Below are 16,355 nucleotides of genomic sequence, written 5' to 3' on the forward strand. Positions count from 1 at the left end.
TTGTTGCAACTCAAGAAGTTCCCCGACATACCCGTCTCCACTCGAGAGGAAGCACGTGGGGTTCCGCACACATCCAGGGGAGCCCCGTTTCCGCCTCCTAGCTCGAGATGAGGGATCCTTTCCCTGTTTCGTAAGGAAAGAATTCCTGGCGTTCCCGTCGCATCTCAAGAGGAGGCGCTCTCCACAGGAAAGGCGAGAGGAACTCCAGGGTCGAGACACCATTCCAAGAGTCCCCCAGATGTGTCAGTCCATTCCAGAGGAACCTTTTTTCCCTGAACGGCCTTGACGTTCAAGCCTAGGATCGACTCCCACCACGTGTGCACGTGGGACAGCCCTGTGGGAAAGCCTCGTGGGAAAGCCTCGTGGGAAAGACTCGAGGGAAAACCATAGATCCTTTGATCCATGCGGCGGACTGCGTGACACTGCTGCTACCGCTCTGGAGGAAAGCGCAAGTGCATGCCCACATTCGAGACGAGGACTGACTCCCCTGGGGAGACTCCAGAAGTACCACAAGATCCATGTCAGCACTGAAGAGGAATCCTCATGTTCCGGCCCCGACTCCACACAAGGTCTTAGGCCCGGCATCGAAGGGAGAGGAATCCCGAGAGGCCCCCGAGGAACTCGCATGGGGACTGGCCTTTCCTGAGGCCACCAGAGCGGGTCCCTGAGGTCCCCGTCGTAAGTCGAGAGCACCTGCCGCAACTCGAGAAAATCCAGGAGGTTTTGCCCTCCAGGCGAGATGAGTCCCATTTCCGCTGAGGCTTCTCGAGGCCAATCACATCTAACCACTGGAACTTCCAAAGGGTCCTTCACACCCTTGCTGCAACTCAAGAAGTTCCCCGACATACCCGACTCCACTCGAAAGGAAGCACGTGGGGTCCCGCACACATCCAGGGGAGCCCCGTTTCCGCCTCCTAGCTCGAGATGAGTGATCCTTTCCCTGCTTCGTAGGGAAAGAATTCCCGGCGTTCCCGTCGCATCTCAAGAGGAGGCGCTCTCCACAGGAAAGGCGAGAGGAACTCCTGGGTCGTGCCACCATTCCAAGAGTCCCCCACATGTGTCAGTCCATTCCTGAGGAACCTGTTTTCCCTGCACCTCCTTGACGTTCAAGCCGAGGATCGACTCCCACCACGTGTGCACGTGGGACAGCCCTGTGGGAAAGCCTCGTGGGAAAGCCTCGTGGGAAAGACTCGAGGGAAAACCATAGATCCTTTGATCCATGCGGCGGACTGCGTGACACTGCTGCTACCGCTCTGGAGGAAAGCGCAAGTGCATTCCCGCATTCGAGACGAGGACTGACTCCCCTGGGGAGACTCCAGAAGTACCCCAAGATCCATGTCAGCACTGGAGAGGAATCCTCAGGTTCCGGCCCCGACTCCACACAAGGTCTTTGGCCCTGGCATCGACGGGAGAGGAATCCCCAGAGGAACTCGCATGGGGACTGGCCTTTCCTGAGGCCACCATAGCGGGTCCCTGAGGTCCTCGTCGTAAGTCGAGAGCACCTGCCGCAACTCGAGAAAATCCAGGAGGTTTTGCCCTCCAGGCGAGATGAGGCCCATTTCCGCTGAGGCTTCTGGAGGCCAATCACATCTAACCACTGGAACTTCCAAAGGGTCCTTCTCACCCTTGCTGCAACTCAAGAAGGTCCCCGACATACCCGTCTCCACTTGAGAGGAAGGACGTGGGGTCCCGCACACATCCAGGGGAGAACCGTTTTCGCCTCCTAGCTCGAGATGAGGGATCCTTTTCCTGTTTCGTAGGGAAAGAATTTCCGGCGTTCCCGTCGCATCTCAAGAGGAGGCGCTCTCCACAGGAAAGGCGAGAGGAACTCCAGGGTCGTGACACCATTCCAAGAGTCCCCCAGATGTGTCAGTCCATTCCAGAGGAACCTGTTTTCCCTTCACTGCCTTGACGTTCAAGCCGAGGATCGACTCCCACCACGTGTGCACGTGGGACAGCCCTGTGGGAAAGCCTCGTGGGAAAGCCTCGTGGGAAAGACTCGAGGGAAAACCACAGATCCTTTGATCCACGCGGCGGACTGCGTGACACTGCTGCTACCGCTCTGGAGGAAAGCGCAAGTGCATGCTCGCATTCGATACGAGGACTGACTCCCCTGGGGAGACTCCAGAAGTACCCCAAGATCCATGTCAGCAATGGAGAGGAATCCTCAGGTTCCGGCCCCGACTCCACACAAGGTCTTAGGCACCGGCATCGACGGGAGAGGAATCCCGAGAGGCCCCCGAGGAACTCGCATGGGGACTGGCCTTTCCTGAGGCCACCAGAGCGGGTCCCTGAGGTCCCCGTCGTAAGTCGAGAGCACCTGCCGCAACTCGAGAAAATCCAGGAGGTTTTGCCCTCCAGGCGAGATGAGGCCCATTTCCGCTGAGGCTTCTCGAGGCCAATCACATCTAACCACTGGAACTTCCAAAGGGTCCTTCACACCCTTGCTGCAACTCAAGAAGTTCCCCGACATACCCGACTCCACTCGAAAGGAAGCACGTGGGGTCCCGCACACATCCAGGGGAGCCCCGTTTCCGCCTCCTAGCTCGAGATGAGGGATCCTTTCCCTGCTTCGTAGGGAAAGAATTCCCGGCGTTCCCGTCGCATCTCAAGAGGAGGCGCTCTCCACAGGAAAGGCGAGAGGAACTCCTGGGTCGTGCCACCATTCCAAGAGTCCCCCACATGTGTCAGTCCATTCCAGAGGAACCTGTTTTCCCTGCACTGCCTTGACGTTCAAGCCGAGGATCGACTCCCACCAGGTGTGCACGTGGGACAGCCCTGTGGGAAAGCCTCGTGGGAAAGCCTCGTGGGAAAGACTCGAGGGAAAACCATAGATCCTTTGATCCACGCGGCGGACTGCGTGACACTGCTGCTACCGCTCTGGAGGAAAGCGCAAGTGCATGCCCGCATTCGAGACGAGGACTGACTCCCCTGGGGAGACTCCAGAAGTACCCCAAGATCCATGTCAGCACTGGAGAGGAATCCTCAGGTTCCGGCCCCGACTCCACACAAGGTCTTAGGCCCCGGCATCGACGGGAGAGGAATCCCGAGACGCCCCCGAGGAACTCGCATGGGGACTGGCTTTTCCTGAGGCCACCAGAGCCGTTCCCTGAGGTCCCCGTCGTAAGTCGAGAGCACCTGCCGCAACTCGAGAAAATCCAGGAGGTTTTGCCCTCCAGGCGAGATGAGGCCCATTTCCGCTGAGGCTTCTCGAGGCCAATCACATCTAACCACTGGAACTTCCAAAGGATCCTTCACACCATTGCTGCAACTCAAGAAGTTCCCCGACATACCCGTCTCCACTCGAGAGGAAGCACGTGGGGTTCCGCACACATCCAGGGGAGCCCCGTTTCCGCCTCCTAGCTCGAGATGAGGGATCCTTTCCCTGTTTCGTAGGGAAAGAATTCCCGGCGTTCCCGTCGCATCTCAAGAGGAGGCGCTCTCCACAGGAAAGGCGAGAGGAACTCCAGGGTCGAGACACCATTTCAAGAGTCCCCCAGATGTGTCAGTCCATTCCAGAGGAACCTTTTTTCCCTGAACGGCCTTGACGTTCAAGCCTAGGATCGACTCCCACCACGAGTGCACGTGGGACAGCCCTGTGGGAAAGCCTCGTGGGAAAGCCTCGTGGGAAAGACTCGAGGGAAAACCATAGATCCTTTGATCCATGCGGCGGACTGCGTGACACTGCTGCTACCGCTCTGGAGGAAAGCGCAAGTGCATGCCCACATTCGAGACGAGGACTGACTCCCCTGGGGAGACTCCAGAAGTACCACAAGATCCATGTCAGCACTGAAGAGGAATCCTCATGTTCCGGCCCCGACTCCACACAAGGTCTTAGGCCCGGCATCGACGGGAGAGGAATCCCGAGAGGCCCCCGAGGAACTCGTATGGGGACTGGCCATTCCTGAGGCCACCAGAGCGGGTCCCTGAGGTGTCCGTCGTAAGTCGAGAGCACCTGCCGCAACTCGAGAAAATCCAGGAGGTTTTGCCCTCCAGGCGAGATGAGGCCCATTTCCGCTGAGGCTTCTCGTGGATAATCACGTCTAACCACTGGAACTTCCAAAGGGTCCTTCACACCCTTGCTGCAAATCAAGAAGTTCCCCGACATACCCGTCTCCACTCGAGAGGAAGCACGTGAGTCCCGCACACATCCAGGGGAGCACCGTTTCCGTCTCCTAGCTCGAGATGAGGGATCCTTTCCCTGTTTCGTAGGGAAAGAATTCCCGGCGTTACCGTCGCATCTCAAGAGGAGGCGCTCTCCACAGGAAAGCCGAGAGGAACTCCAGGGTCGTGACACCATTCCAAGAGTCCCCCAGATATGTCAGTCCATTCCAGAGGAACCTGTTTTCCCTTCACTGCCTTGACGTTCAAGCCGAGGATCGACTCCCACCACGTGTGCACGTGGGAGAACCCTGTGGGAAAGCCTCGTGGGAAAGCCTCGTGGGAAAGACTCGAGGGAAAACCACAGATCCTTTGATCCACGCGGCGGACTGCGTGACACTGCTGCTACCGCTCTGGAGGAAAGCGCAAGTGCATGCTCGCATTCGATACGAGGACTGACTCCCCTGGGGAGACTCCAGAAGTACCCCAAGATCCATGTCAGCACTGGAGAGGAATCCTCAGGTTCCGGCCCCGACTCCACACAAGGTCTTAGGCACCGGCATCGACGGGAGAGGAATCCCGAGAGGCCCCCGAGGAACTCGCATGGGGACTGGCCTTTCCTGAGGCCACCAGAGCGGGTCCCTGAGGTGTCCGTCGTAAGTCGAGAGCACCTGCCGCAACTCGAGAAAATCCAGGAGGTTTTGCCCTCCAGGCGAGATGAGGCCCATTTCCGCTGAGGCTTCTCGAGGCCAATCACATCTAACCACTGGAACTTCCAAAGGGTCCTTCACACCCTTGTTGCAACTCAAGAAGTTCCCCGACATACCCGTCTCCACTCGAGAGGAAGCACGTGGGGTTCCGCACACATCCAGGGGAGCCCCGTTTCCGCCTCCTAGCTCGAGATGAGGGATCCTTTCCCTGTTTCGTAGGGAAAGAATTCCCGGCGTTCCCGTCGCATCTCAAGAGGAGGCGCTCTCCACAGGAAAGGCGAGAGGAACTCCAGGGTCGAGACACCATTCCAAGAGTCCCCCAGATGTGTCAGTCCATTCCAGAGGAACCTTTTTTCCCTGAACGGCCTTGACGTTCAAGCCTAGGATCGACTCCCACCACGTGTGCACGTGGGACAGCCCTGTGGGAAAGCCTCGTGGGAAAGCCTCGTGGGAAAGACTCGAGGGAAAACCATAGATCCTTTGATCCATGCGGCGGACTGCGTGACACTGCTGCTACCGCTCTGGAGGAAAGCGCAAGTGCATGCCCACATTCGAGACGAGGACTGACTCCCCTGGGGAGACTCCAGAAGTACCACAAGATCCATGTCAGCACTGAAGAGGAATCCTCATGTTCCGGCCCCGACTCCACACAAGGTCTTAGGCCCGGCATCGACGGGAGAGGAATCCCGAGAGGCCCCCGAGGAACTCGCATGGGGACTGGCCTTTCCTGAGGCCACCAGAGCGGGTCCCTGAGGTCCCCGTCGTAAGTCGAGAGCACCTGCCACAACTCGAGAAAATCCAGGAGGTTTTGCCCTCCAGGCGAGATGAGTCCCATTTCCGCTGAGGCTTCTCGAGGCCAATCACATCTAACCACTGGAACTTCCAAAGGGTCCTTCACACCCTTGCTGCAACTCAAGAAGTTCCCCGACATACCCGACTCCACTCGAAAGGAAGCACGTGGGGTCCCGCACACATCCAGGGGAGCCCCGTTTCCGCCTCCTAGCTCGAGATGAGTGATCCTTTCCCTGCTTCGTAGGGAAAGAATTCCCGGCGTTCCCGTCGCATCTCAAGAGGAGGCGCTCTCCACAGGAAAGGCGAGAGGAACTCCTGGGTCGTGCCACCATTCCAAGAGTCCCCCACATGTGTCAGTCCATTCCTGAGGAACCTGTTTTCCCTGCACCTCCTTGACGTTCAAGCCGAGGATCGACTCCCACCACGTGTGCACGTGGGACAGCCCTGTGGGAAAGCCTCGTGGGAAAGCCTCGTGGGAAAGACTCGAGGGAAAACCATAGATCCTTTGATCCATGCGGCGGACTGCGTGACACTGCTGCTACCGCTCTGGAGGAAAGCGCAAGTGCATTCCCGCATTCGAGACAAGGACTGACTCCCCTGGGGAGACTCCAGAAGTACCCCAAGATCCATGTCAGCACTGGAGAGGAATCCTCAGGTTCCGGCCCCGACTCCACACAAGGTCTTTGGCCCTGGCATCGACGGGAGAGGAATCCCCAGAGGAACTCGCATGGGGACTGGCCTTTCCTGAGGCCACCATAGCGGGTCCCTGAGGTCCTCGTCGTAAGTCGAGAGCACCTGCCGCAACTCGAGAAAATCCAGGAGGTTTTGCCCTCCAGGCGAGATGAGGCCCATTTCCGCTGAGGCTTCTGGAGGCCAATCACATCTAACCACTGGAACTTCCAAAGGGTCCTTCTCACCCTTGCTGCAACTCAAGAAGGTCCCCGACATACCCGTCTCCACTCGAGAGGAAGGACGTGGGGTCCCGCACACATCCAGGGGAGAACCGTTTTCGCCTCCTAGCTCGAGATGAGGGATCCTTTTCCTGTTTCGTAGGGAAAGAATTTCCGGCGTTCCCGTCGCATCTCAAGAGGAGGCGCTCTCCACAGGAAAGGCGAGAGGAACTCCAGGGTCGTGACACCATTCCAAGAGTCCCCCAGATGTGTCAGTCCATTCCAGAGGAACCTGTTTTCCCTTCACTGCCTTGACGTTCAAGCCGAGGATCGACTCCCACCACGTGTGCACGTGGGACAGCCCTGTGGGAAAGCCTCGTGGGAAAGCCTCGTGGGAAAGACTCGAGGGAAAACCACAGATCCTTTGATCCACGCGGCGGACTGCGTGACACTGCTGCTACCGCTCTGGAGGAAAGCGCAAGTGCATGCTCGCATTCGATACGAGGACTGACTCCCCTGGGGAGACTCCAGAAGTACCCCAAGATCCATGTCAGCAATGGAGAGGAATCCTCAGGTTCCGGCCCCGACTCCACACAAGGTCTTAGGCACCGGCATCGACGGGAGAGGAATCCCGAGAGGCCCCCGAGGAACTCGCATGGGGACTGGCCTTTCCTGAGGCCACCAGAGCGGGTCCCTGAGGTCCCCGTCGTAAGTCGAGAGCACCTGCCACAACTCGAGAAAATCCAGGAGGTTTTGCCCTCCAGGCGAGATGAGTCCCATTTCCGCTGAGGCTTCTCGAGGCCAATCACATCTAACCACTGGAACTTCCAAAGGGTCCTTCACACCCTTGCTGCAACTCAAGAAGTTCCCCGACATACCCGACTCCACTCGAAAGGAAGCACGTGGGGTCCCGCACACATCCAGGGGAGCCCCGTTTCCGCCTCCTAGCTCGAGATGAGTGATCCTTTCCCTGCTTCGTAGGGAAAGAATTCCCGGCGTTCCCGTCGCATCTCAAGAGGAGGCGCTCTCCACAGGAAAGGCGAGAGGAACTCCTGGGTCGTGCCACCATTCCAAGAGTCCCCCACATGTGTCAGTCCATTCCTGAGGAACCTGTTTTCCCTGCACCTCCTTGACGTTCAAGCCGAGGATCGACTCCCACCACGTGTGCACGTGGGACAGCCCTGTGGGAAAGCCTCGTGGGAAAGCCTCGTGGGAAAGACTCGAGGGAAAACCATAGATCCTTTGATCCATGCGGCGGACTGCGTGACACTGCTGCTACCGCTCTGGAGGAAAGCGCAAGTGCATTCCCGCATTCGAGACGAGGACTGACTCCCCTGGGGAGACTCCAGAAGTACCCCAAGATCCATGTCAGCACTGGAGAGGAATCCTCAGGTTCCGGCCCCGACTCCACACAAGGTCTTTGGCCCTGGCATCGACGGGAGAGGAATCCCCAGAGGAACTCGCATGGGGACTGGCCTTTCCTGAGGCCACCATAGCGGGTCCCTGAGGTCCTCGTCGTAAGTCGAGAGCACCTGCCGCAACTCGAGAAAATCCAGGAGGTTTTGCCCTCCAGGCGAGATGAGGCCCATTTCCGCTGAGGCTTCTGGAGGCCAATCACATCTAACCACTGGAACTTCCAAAGGGTCCTTCTCACCCTTGCTGCAACTCAAGAAGGTCCCCGACATACCCGTCTCCACTCGAGAGGAAGGACGTGGGGTCCCGCACACATCCAGGGGAGAACCGTTTTCGCCTCCTAGCTCGAGATGAGGGATCCTTTTCCTGTTTCGTAGGGAAAGAATTTCCGGCGTTCCCGTCGCATCTCAAGAGGAGGCGCTCTCCACAGGAAAGGCGAGAGGAACTCCAGGGTCGTGACACCATTCCAAGAGTCCCCCAGATGTGTCAGTCCATTCCAGAGGAACCTGTTTTCCCTTCACTGCCTTGACGTTCAAGCCGAGGATCGACTCCCACCACGTGTGCACGTGGGACAGCCCTGTGGGAAAGCCTCGTGGGAAAGCCTCGTGGGAAAGACTCGAGGGAAAACCACAGATCCTTTGATCCACGCGGCGGACTGCGTGACACTGCTGCTACCGCTCTGGAGGAAAGCGCAAGTGCATGCTCGCATTCGATACGAGGACTGACTCCCCTGGGGAGACTCCAGAAGTACCCCAAGATCCATGTCAGCAATGGAGAGGAATCCTCAGGTTCCGGCCCCGACTCCACACAAGGTCTTAGGCACCGGCATCGACGGGAGAGGAATCCCGAGAGGCCCCCGAGGAACTCGCATGGGGACTGGCCTTTCCTGAGGCCACCAGAGCGGGTCCCTGAGGTCCCCGTCGTAAGTCGAGAGCACCTGCCGCAACTCGAGAAAATCCAGGAGGTTTTGCCCTCCAGGCGAGATGAGGCCCATTTCCGCTGAGGCTTCTCGAGGCCAATCACATCTAACCACTGGAACTTCCAAAGGGTCCTTCACACCCTTGCTGCAACTCAAGAAGTTCCCCGACATACCCGACTCCACTCGAAAGGAAGCACGTGGGGTCCCGCACACATCCAGGGGAGCCCCGTTTCCGCCTCCTAGCTCGAGATGAGGGATCCTTTCCCTGCTTCGTAGGGAAAGAATTCCCGGCGTTCCCGTCGCATCTCAAGAGGAGGCGCTCTCCACAGGAAAGGCGAGAGGAACTCCTGGGTCGTGCCACCATTCCAAGAGTCCCCCACATGTGTCAGTCCATTCCAGAGGAACCTGTTTTCCCTGCACTGCCTTGACGTTCAAGCCGAGGATCGACTCCCACAAGGTGTGCACGTGGGACAGCCCTGTGGGAAAGCCTCGTGGGAAAGCCTCGTGGGAAAGACTCGAGGGAAAACCATAGATCCTTTGATCCACGCGGCGGACTGCGTGACACTGCTGCTACCGCTCTGGAGGAAAGCGCAAGTGCATGCCCGCATTCGAGACGAGGACTGACTCCCCTGGGGAGACTCCAGAAGTACCCCAAGATCCATGTCAGCACTGGAGAGGAATCCTCAGGTTCCGGCCCCGACTCCACACAAGGTCTTAGGCCCCGGCATCGACGGGAGAGGAATCCCGAGACGCCCCCGAGGAACTCGCATGGGGACTGGCCTTTCCTGAGGCCACCAGAGCCGTTCCCTGAGGTCCCCGTCGTAAGTCGAGAGCACCTGCCGCAACTCGAGAAAATCCAGGAGGTTTTGCCCTCCAGGCGAGATGAGGCCCATTTCCGCTGAGGCTTCTCGAGGCCAATCACATCTAACCACTGGAACTTCCAAAGGATCCTTCACACCATTGCTGCAACTCAAGAAGTTCCCCGACATACCCGTCTCCACTCGAGAGGAAGCACGTGGGGTTCCGCACACATCCAGGGGAGCCCCGTTTCCGCCTCCTAGCTCGAGATGAGGGATCCTTTCCCTGTTTCGTAGGGAAAGAATTCCCGGCGTTCCCGTCGCATCTCAAGAGGAGGCGCTCTCCACAGGAAAGGCGAGAGGAACTCCAGGGTCGAGACACCATTTCAAGAGTCCCCCAGATGTGTCAGTCCATTCCAGAGGAACCTTTTTTCCCTGAACGGCCTTGACGTTCAAGCCTAGGATCGACTCCCACCACGAGTGCACGTGGGACAGCCCTGTGGGAAAGCCTCGTGGGAAAGCCTCGTGGGAAAGACTCGAGGGAAAACCATAGATCCTTTGATCCATGCGGCGGACTGCGTGACACTGCTGCTACCGCTCTGGAGGAAAGCGCAAGTGCATGCCCACATTCGAGACGAGGACTGACTCCCCTGGGGAGACTCCAGAAGTACCACAAGATCCATGTCAGCACTGAAGAGGAATCCTCATGTTCCGGCCCCGACTCCACACAAGGTCTTAGGCCCGGCATCGACGGGAGAGGAATCCCGAGAGGCCCCCGAGGAACTCGTATGGGGACTGGCCATTCCTGAGGCCACCAGAGCGGGTCCCTGAGGTGTCCGTCGTAAGTCGAGAGCACCTGCCGCAACTCGAGAAAATCCAGGAGGTTTTGCCCTCCAGGCGAGATGAGGCCCATTTCCGCTGAGGCTTCTCGTGGATAATCACGTCTAACCACTGGAACTTCCAAAGGGTCCTTCACACCCTTGCTGCAAATCAAGAAGTTCCCCGACATACCCGTCTCCACTCGAGAGGAAGCACGTGAGTCCCGCACACATCCAGGGGAGCACCGTTTCCGTCTCCTAGCTCGAGATGAGGGATCCTTTCCCTGTTTCGTAGGGAAAGAATTCCCGGCGTTACCGTCGCATCTCAAGAGGAGGCGCTCTCCACAGGAAAGCCGAGAGGAACTCCAGGGTCGTGACACCATTCCAAGAGTCCCCCAGATTTGTCAGTCCATTCCAGAGGAACCTGTATTCCCTGCACTGCCTTGACGTTCAAGCCGAGGATCGACTCCCACCACGTGTGCACGTGGGACAGCCCTGTGGGAAAGCCTCGTGGGAAAGCCTCGTGGGAAAGACTCGAGGGAAAACCATAGATCCTTTGATCCACGCGGCGGACTGCGTGACACTGCTGCTACCGCTCTGGAGGAAAGCGCAAGTGCATGCCCGCATTCGAGACGAGGACTGACTCCCCTGGGGAGACTCCAGAAGTACCCCAAGATCCATATCAGCACTGGAGAGGAATCCTCAGGTTCCGGCCCCGACTCCACACAAGGTCTTAGGCCCCGGCATCGACGGGAGAGGAATCCCGAGAGGCCCCCGTGGAACTCGCATGGGGACTGGGCTTTCCTGAGGCCACCAGAGCGGTTCCCTGAGGTCCCCGTCGTAAGTCGAGAGCACCTGCCGCAACTCGAGAAAATCCAGGAGGTTTTGCCCTCCAGGCGAGATGAGGCCCATTTCCGCTGAGGCTTCTCGAGGCCAATCACATCTAACCACTGGAACTTCCAAAGGGTCCTTCACACCATTGCTGCAACTCAAGAAGTTTGCCGACATACCCGTCTCCACTCGAGACGAAGCACGTGAGGTCCCGCACACATCCAGGGGAACTCCGTTTCCGCCCCCTAGCTCGAGATGAGGGATCCTTTCCCTGTTTCGTAGGGAAAGAATTCCCGGCGTTCCCGTCGCATCTCAAGAGAATGCGCTCTCCACAGGAAAGGCGAGAGGAACTCCAGGGTCGTGCCACCATTTCAAGAGTCCCCCAGATGTGTCAGTCCATTCCAGAGGAACCTGTTTTCCCTGCACTGCCTTGACGTTCAAGCCGAGGATCGACTCCCACCAGGTATGCACGTGGGACAGCCCTGTGGGAAAACCTCGTGGGAAAGCCTCGTGGGAAAGACTCGAGGGAAAACCATAGATCCTTTGATCCACGCGGCGGACTGCGTGACACTGCTGCTACCGCTCTGGAGGAAAGCGGAAGTGCATGCCCGCATTCGAGACGAGGACTGACTCCCCTGGGGAGACTCCAGAAATACTCCAAGATCCATGTCAGCACTGGAGAGGAATCCTCAGGTTCCGGCCCCGACTCCACACAAGGTCTTAGGCCCCGGCATCGACGGGAGAGGAATCCCGAGACGCCCCCGAGGAACTCGCATGGGGACTGGCCTTTCCTGAGGCCACCAGAGCCGTTCCCTGAGGTCCCCGTCGTAAGTCGAGAGCACCTGCCGCAACTCGAGAAAATCCAGGAAGTTTTGCCCTCCAGGCGAGATGAGGCCCATTTCCGCTGAGGCTTCTCGAGGCCAATCACATCTAACCACTGGAACTTCCAAAGGATCCTTCACACCATTGCTGCAACTCAAGAAGTTCCCCGACATACCCGTCTCCACTCGAGAGGAAGCAGGTGGGGTTCCGCACACATCCAGGGGAGCCCCGTTTCCGCCTCCTAGCTCGAAATGAGGGATCCTTTCCCTGTTTCGTAGGGAAAGAATTCCCGGCGTTCCCGTCGCATCTCAAGAGGAGGCGCTCTCCACAGGAAAGGCGAGAGGAACTCCAGGGTCGAGACACCATTCCAAGAGTCCCCCAGATGTGTCAGTCCATTCCAGAGGAACCTGTTTTCCCTGCACCGCCTTGACGTTCAAGCCGAGGATCGACTCCCACCACGTGTGCACGTGGGACAGCCCTGTGGGAAAGCCTCGTGGGAAAGCCTCGTGGGAAAGACTCGAGGGAAAACCATAGATCCTTTGATCCACGCGGCGGACTGCGTGACACTGCTGCTACCGCTCTGGAGGAAAACGCAAGTGCATGCCCGCATTCGAGACGAGGACTGACTCCCCTGGGGAGACTCCAGAAGTACCCCAAGATCCATGTCAGCACTGGAGAGGAATCCTCAGGTTCCGGCCCCGATTCCACACAAGGTCTTAGGCCCCGGCATCGACGGGAGAGGAATCCCGAGAGGCCCCCGAGGAACTCGCATGGGGACTGGCCTTTCCTGAGGCCACCAGAGCGAGTCCCTGAGGTCCCCCTCGTAAATCGAGAGCACCTGCCGCAACTCGAGAAAATCCAGGAGGTTTTGCCCTCCAGGCGAGATGAGGCCCATTTCCGCTGAGGCTTCTCGAGGCTAATCACGTCTAACCACTGGAACTTCCAAAGGGTCCTTCACACCCTTGCTGCAACTCAAGAAGATCCCCGACATACCCGTCTCCATTCGAGAGGAATCACGTGGGTCCCGCACACATCCAGGGTAGCCCCGTTTCCGCCTCCTAGCTCGAGATGAGGGATCCTTTCCCTGTTTCGTAGGGAAAGAATTCCCGGCGTTCCCGTCGCATCTCAAGAGGAGGCGCTCTCCACAGGAAAGGCGAGAGGAACTCCAGGGTCGTGACACCATTCCAAGAGTCCCCCAGATGTGTCAGTCCATTCCAGAGGAACCTGTTTTCCCTGCACTGCCTTGACGTTCAAGCCGAGGATCGACTCCCACCACGTGTGCACGTGGGACAGCCCTGTGGGAAAGCCTCGTGGGAAAGCCTCGTGGGAAAGACTCGAGGGAAAACCATAGATCCTTTGATCCACGCGGCGGACTGTGTGACACTGCTGCTACCGCTCTGGAGGAAAGTGCAAGTGCATGCCCGCATTCGAGACGAGGACTGACTCCCCTGGGGAGACTCCAGAAGTACCCCAAGATCCATGTCAGCACTGGAGAGGAATCCTCAGGTTCCGGCCCCTACTCCACACAAGGTCTTAGGCCGCGGCATCGACGGGAGAGGAATCCCGAGAGGCCACCGAGGAACTCGCATGGGACTGGCCTTTCCTGAGGCCACCAGAGCGGGTCCCTGAGGTCCCCGTCGTAAGTCGAGAGCACCTGCCGCAACTCGAGAATATCCAGGAGGTTTTGCCCTCCAGGCGAGATGAGGCCCATTTCCGCTGAGGCTTCTCGAGGCTAATCACATCTAACCACTGGAACTTCCAAAGGTTCCTTCACACCCTTGCTGCAACTCAAGAAGTTCCCCGACATACCCGTCTCCACTCGAGAGGAAGCACGTGGGGTCCCGCACACATCCAGGGGAGCCCCGTTTCCGCCTCCTAGCTCGAGATAAGGGATCCTTTCCCTGTTTCGTAGGGAAAGAATTCCCGGCGTTCCCGTCGCATCTCAAGAGGAGGCGCTCTCCACAGGAAAGGCGAGAGGAACTCCAGGGTCGTGCCACCATTCCAAGAGTCCCCCAGATGTGTCAGTCCATTCCAGAGGAACCTGTTTTCCCTGCACTTCCTTGACGTTCAAGCCGAGGATCGACTCCCACCACGTGTGCACGTGGGACAGCCCTGTGGGAAAGCCTCGTGGGAAAGCCTCGTGGGAAAGACTCGAGGGAAAACCATAGATCCTTTGATCCACGCGGCGGACTGCGTGACACTGCTGCTACCGCTCTGGAGGAAAGCGCAAGTGCCTGCCCGCATTCGAGACGAGGACTGACTCCCCTGGGGAGACTCCAGAAGTACCCCAAGATCCATGTCAGCACTGGAGAGGAATCCTCAGGTTCCGGCCCCGATTCCACACAAGGTCTTAGGCCCCGGCATCGACGGGAGAGGAATCCCGAGAGGCCCCCGAGGAACTCGCATGGGGACTGGCCTTTCCTGAGGCCACCAGAGCGAGTCCCTGAGGTCCCCCTCGTAAATCGAGAGCACCTGCCGCAACTCGAGAAAATCCAGGAGGTTTTGCCCTCCAGGCGAGATGAGGCCCATTTCCGCTGAGGCTTCTCGAGGCTAATCACGTCTAACCACTGGAACTTCCAAAGGGTCCTTCACACCCTTGCTGCAACTCAAGAAGATCCCCGACATACCCGTCTCCATTCGAGAGGAAGCACGTGGGTCCCGCACACATCCAGGGTAGCCCCGTTTCCGCCTCCTAGCTCGAGATGAGGGATCCTTTCCCTGTTTCGTAGGGAAAGAATTCCCGGCGTTCCCGTCGCATCTCAAGAGGAGGCGCTCTCCACAGGAAAGGCGAGAGGAACTCCAGGGTCGTGACACCATTCCAAGAGTCCCCCAGATGTGTCAGTCCATTCCAGAGGAACCTGTTTTCCCTGCACTGCCTTGACGTTCAAGCCGAGGATCGACTCCCACCACGTGTGCACGTGGGACAGCCCTGTGGGAAAGCCTCGTGGGAAAGCCTCGTGGGAAAGACTCGAGGGAAAACCATAGATCCTTTGATCCACGCGGCGGACTGTGTGACACTGCTGCTACCGCTCTGGAGGAAAGTGCAAGTGCATGCCCGCATTCGAGACGAGGACTGACTCCCCTGGGGAGACTCCAGAAGTACCCCAAGATCCATGTCAGCACTGGAGAGGAATCCTCAGGTTCCGGCCCCTACTCCACACAAGGTCTTAGGCCGCGGCATCGACGGGAGAGGAATCCCGAGAGGCCACCGAGGAACTCGCATCGGGACTGGCCTTTCCTGAGGCCACCAGAGCGGGTCCCTGAGGTACCCGTCGTAAGTCGAGAGCACCTGCCGCAACTCGAGAATATCCAGGAGGTTTTGCCCTCCAGGCGAGATGAGGCCCATTTCCGCTGAGGCTTCTCGAGGCCAATCACGTCTAACCACTGGAACTTCCAAAGGTTCCTTCACACCCTTGCTGTAACTCAAGAAGTTCCCCGACATACCCGTCTCCACTCGAGAGGAAGCACGTGGGGTCCCGCACACATCCAGGGGAGCCCCGTTTCCGCCTCCTAGCTCAAGATAAGGGATCCTTTCCCTGTTTCGTAGGGAAAGAATTCCCGGCGTTCCCGTCGCATCTCAAGAGGAGGCGCTCTCCACAGGAAAGGCGAGAGGAACTCCAGGGTCGTGCCACCATTCCAAGAGTCCCCCAGATGTGTCAGTCCATTCCAGAGGAACCTGTTTTCCCTGCACTTCCTTGACGTTCAAGCCGAGGATCGACTCCCACCACGTGTGCACGTGGGACAGCCCTGTGGGAAAGCCTCGTGGGAAAGCCTCGTGGGAAAGACTCGAGGGAAAACCATAGATCCTTTGATCCACGCGGCGGACTGCGTGACACTGCTGCTACCGCTCTGGAGGAAAGCGCAAGTGCCTGCCCGCATTCGAGACGAGGACTGACTCCCCTGGGGAGACTCCAGAAGTACCCCAAGATCCATGTCAGCACTGGAGAGGAATCCTCAGGTTCCGGCCCCGACTCCACACAAGGTCTTAGGCCCCGGCATCGACGGGAGAGGAATCCCGAGAGGCCCCCGAGGAACTCGCATGGGGACTGGCCTTTCCTGAGGCCACCAGAGCGGGTCCCTGAGGTCCCCGTTGTAAGTCGAGAGCACCTGCCGCAACTCGAGAAAATCCAGGAGGTTTTGCCCTCCAGGCGAGATGAGGCCCATTTCCGCTGAGGCTTCTCGAGGCTAATCACGTCTAACCACTGGAACTTCCAAAGGGTCCTTCACACCCTTGCTGCAACTCAAGAAGATCCCCGACATAC

Source organism: Ovis canadensis, chromosome 25 (genome assembly GCF_042477335.2).
Source record: "Ovis canadensis isolate MfBH-ARS-UI-01 breed Bighorn chromosome 25, ARS-UI_OviCan_v2, whole genome shotgun sequence".
Taxonomy (NCBI): domain Eukaryota; kingdom Metazoa; phylum Chordata; class Mammalia; order Artiodactyla; family Bovidae; genus Ovis; species Ovis canadensis.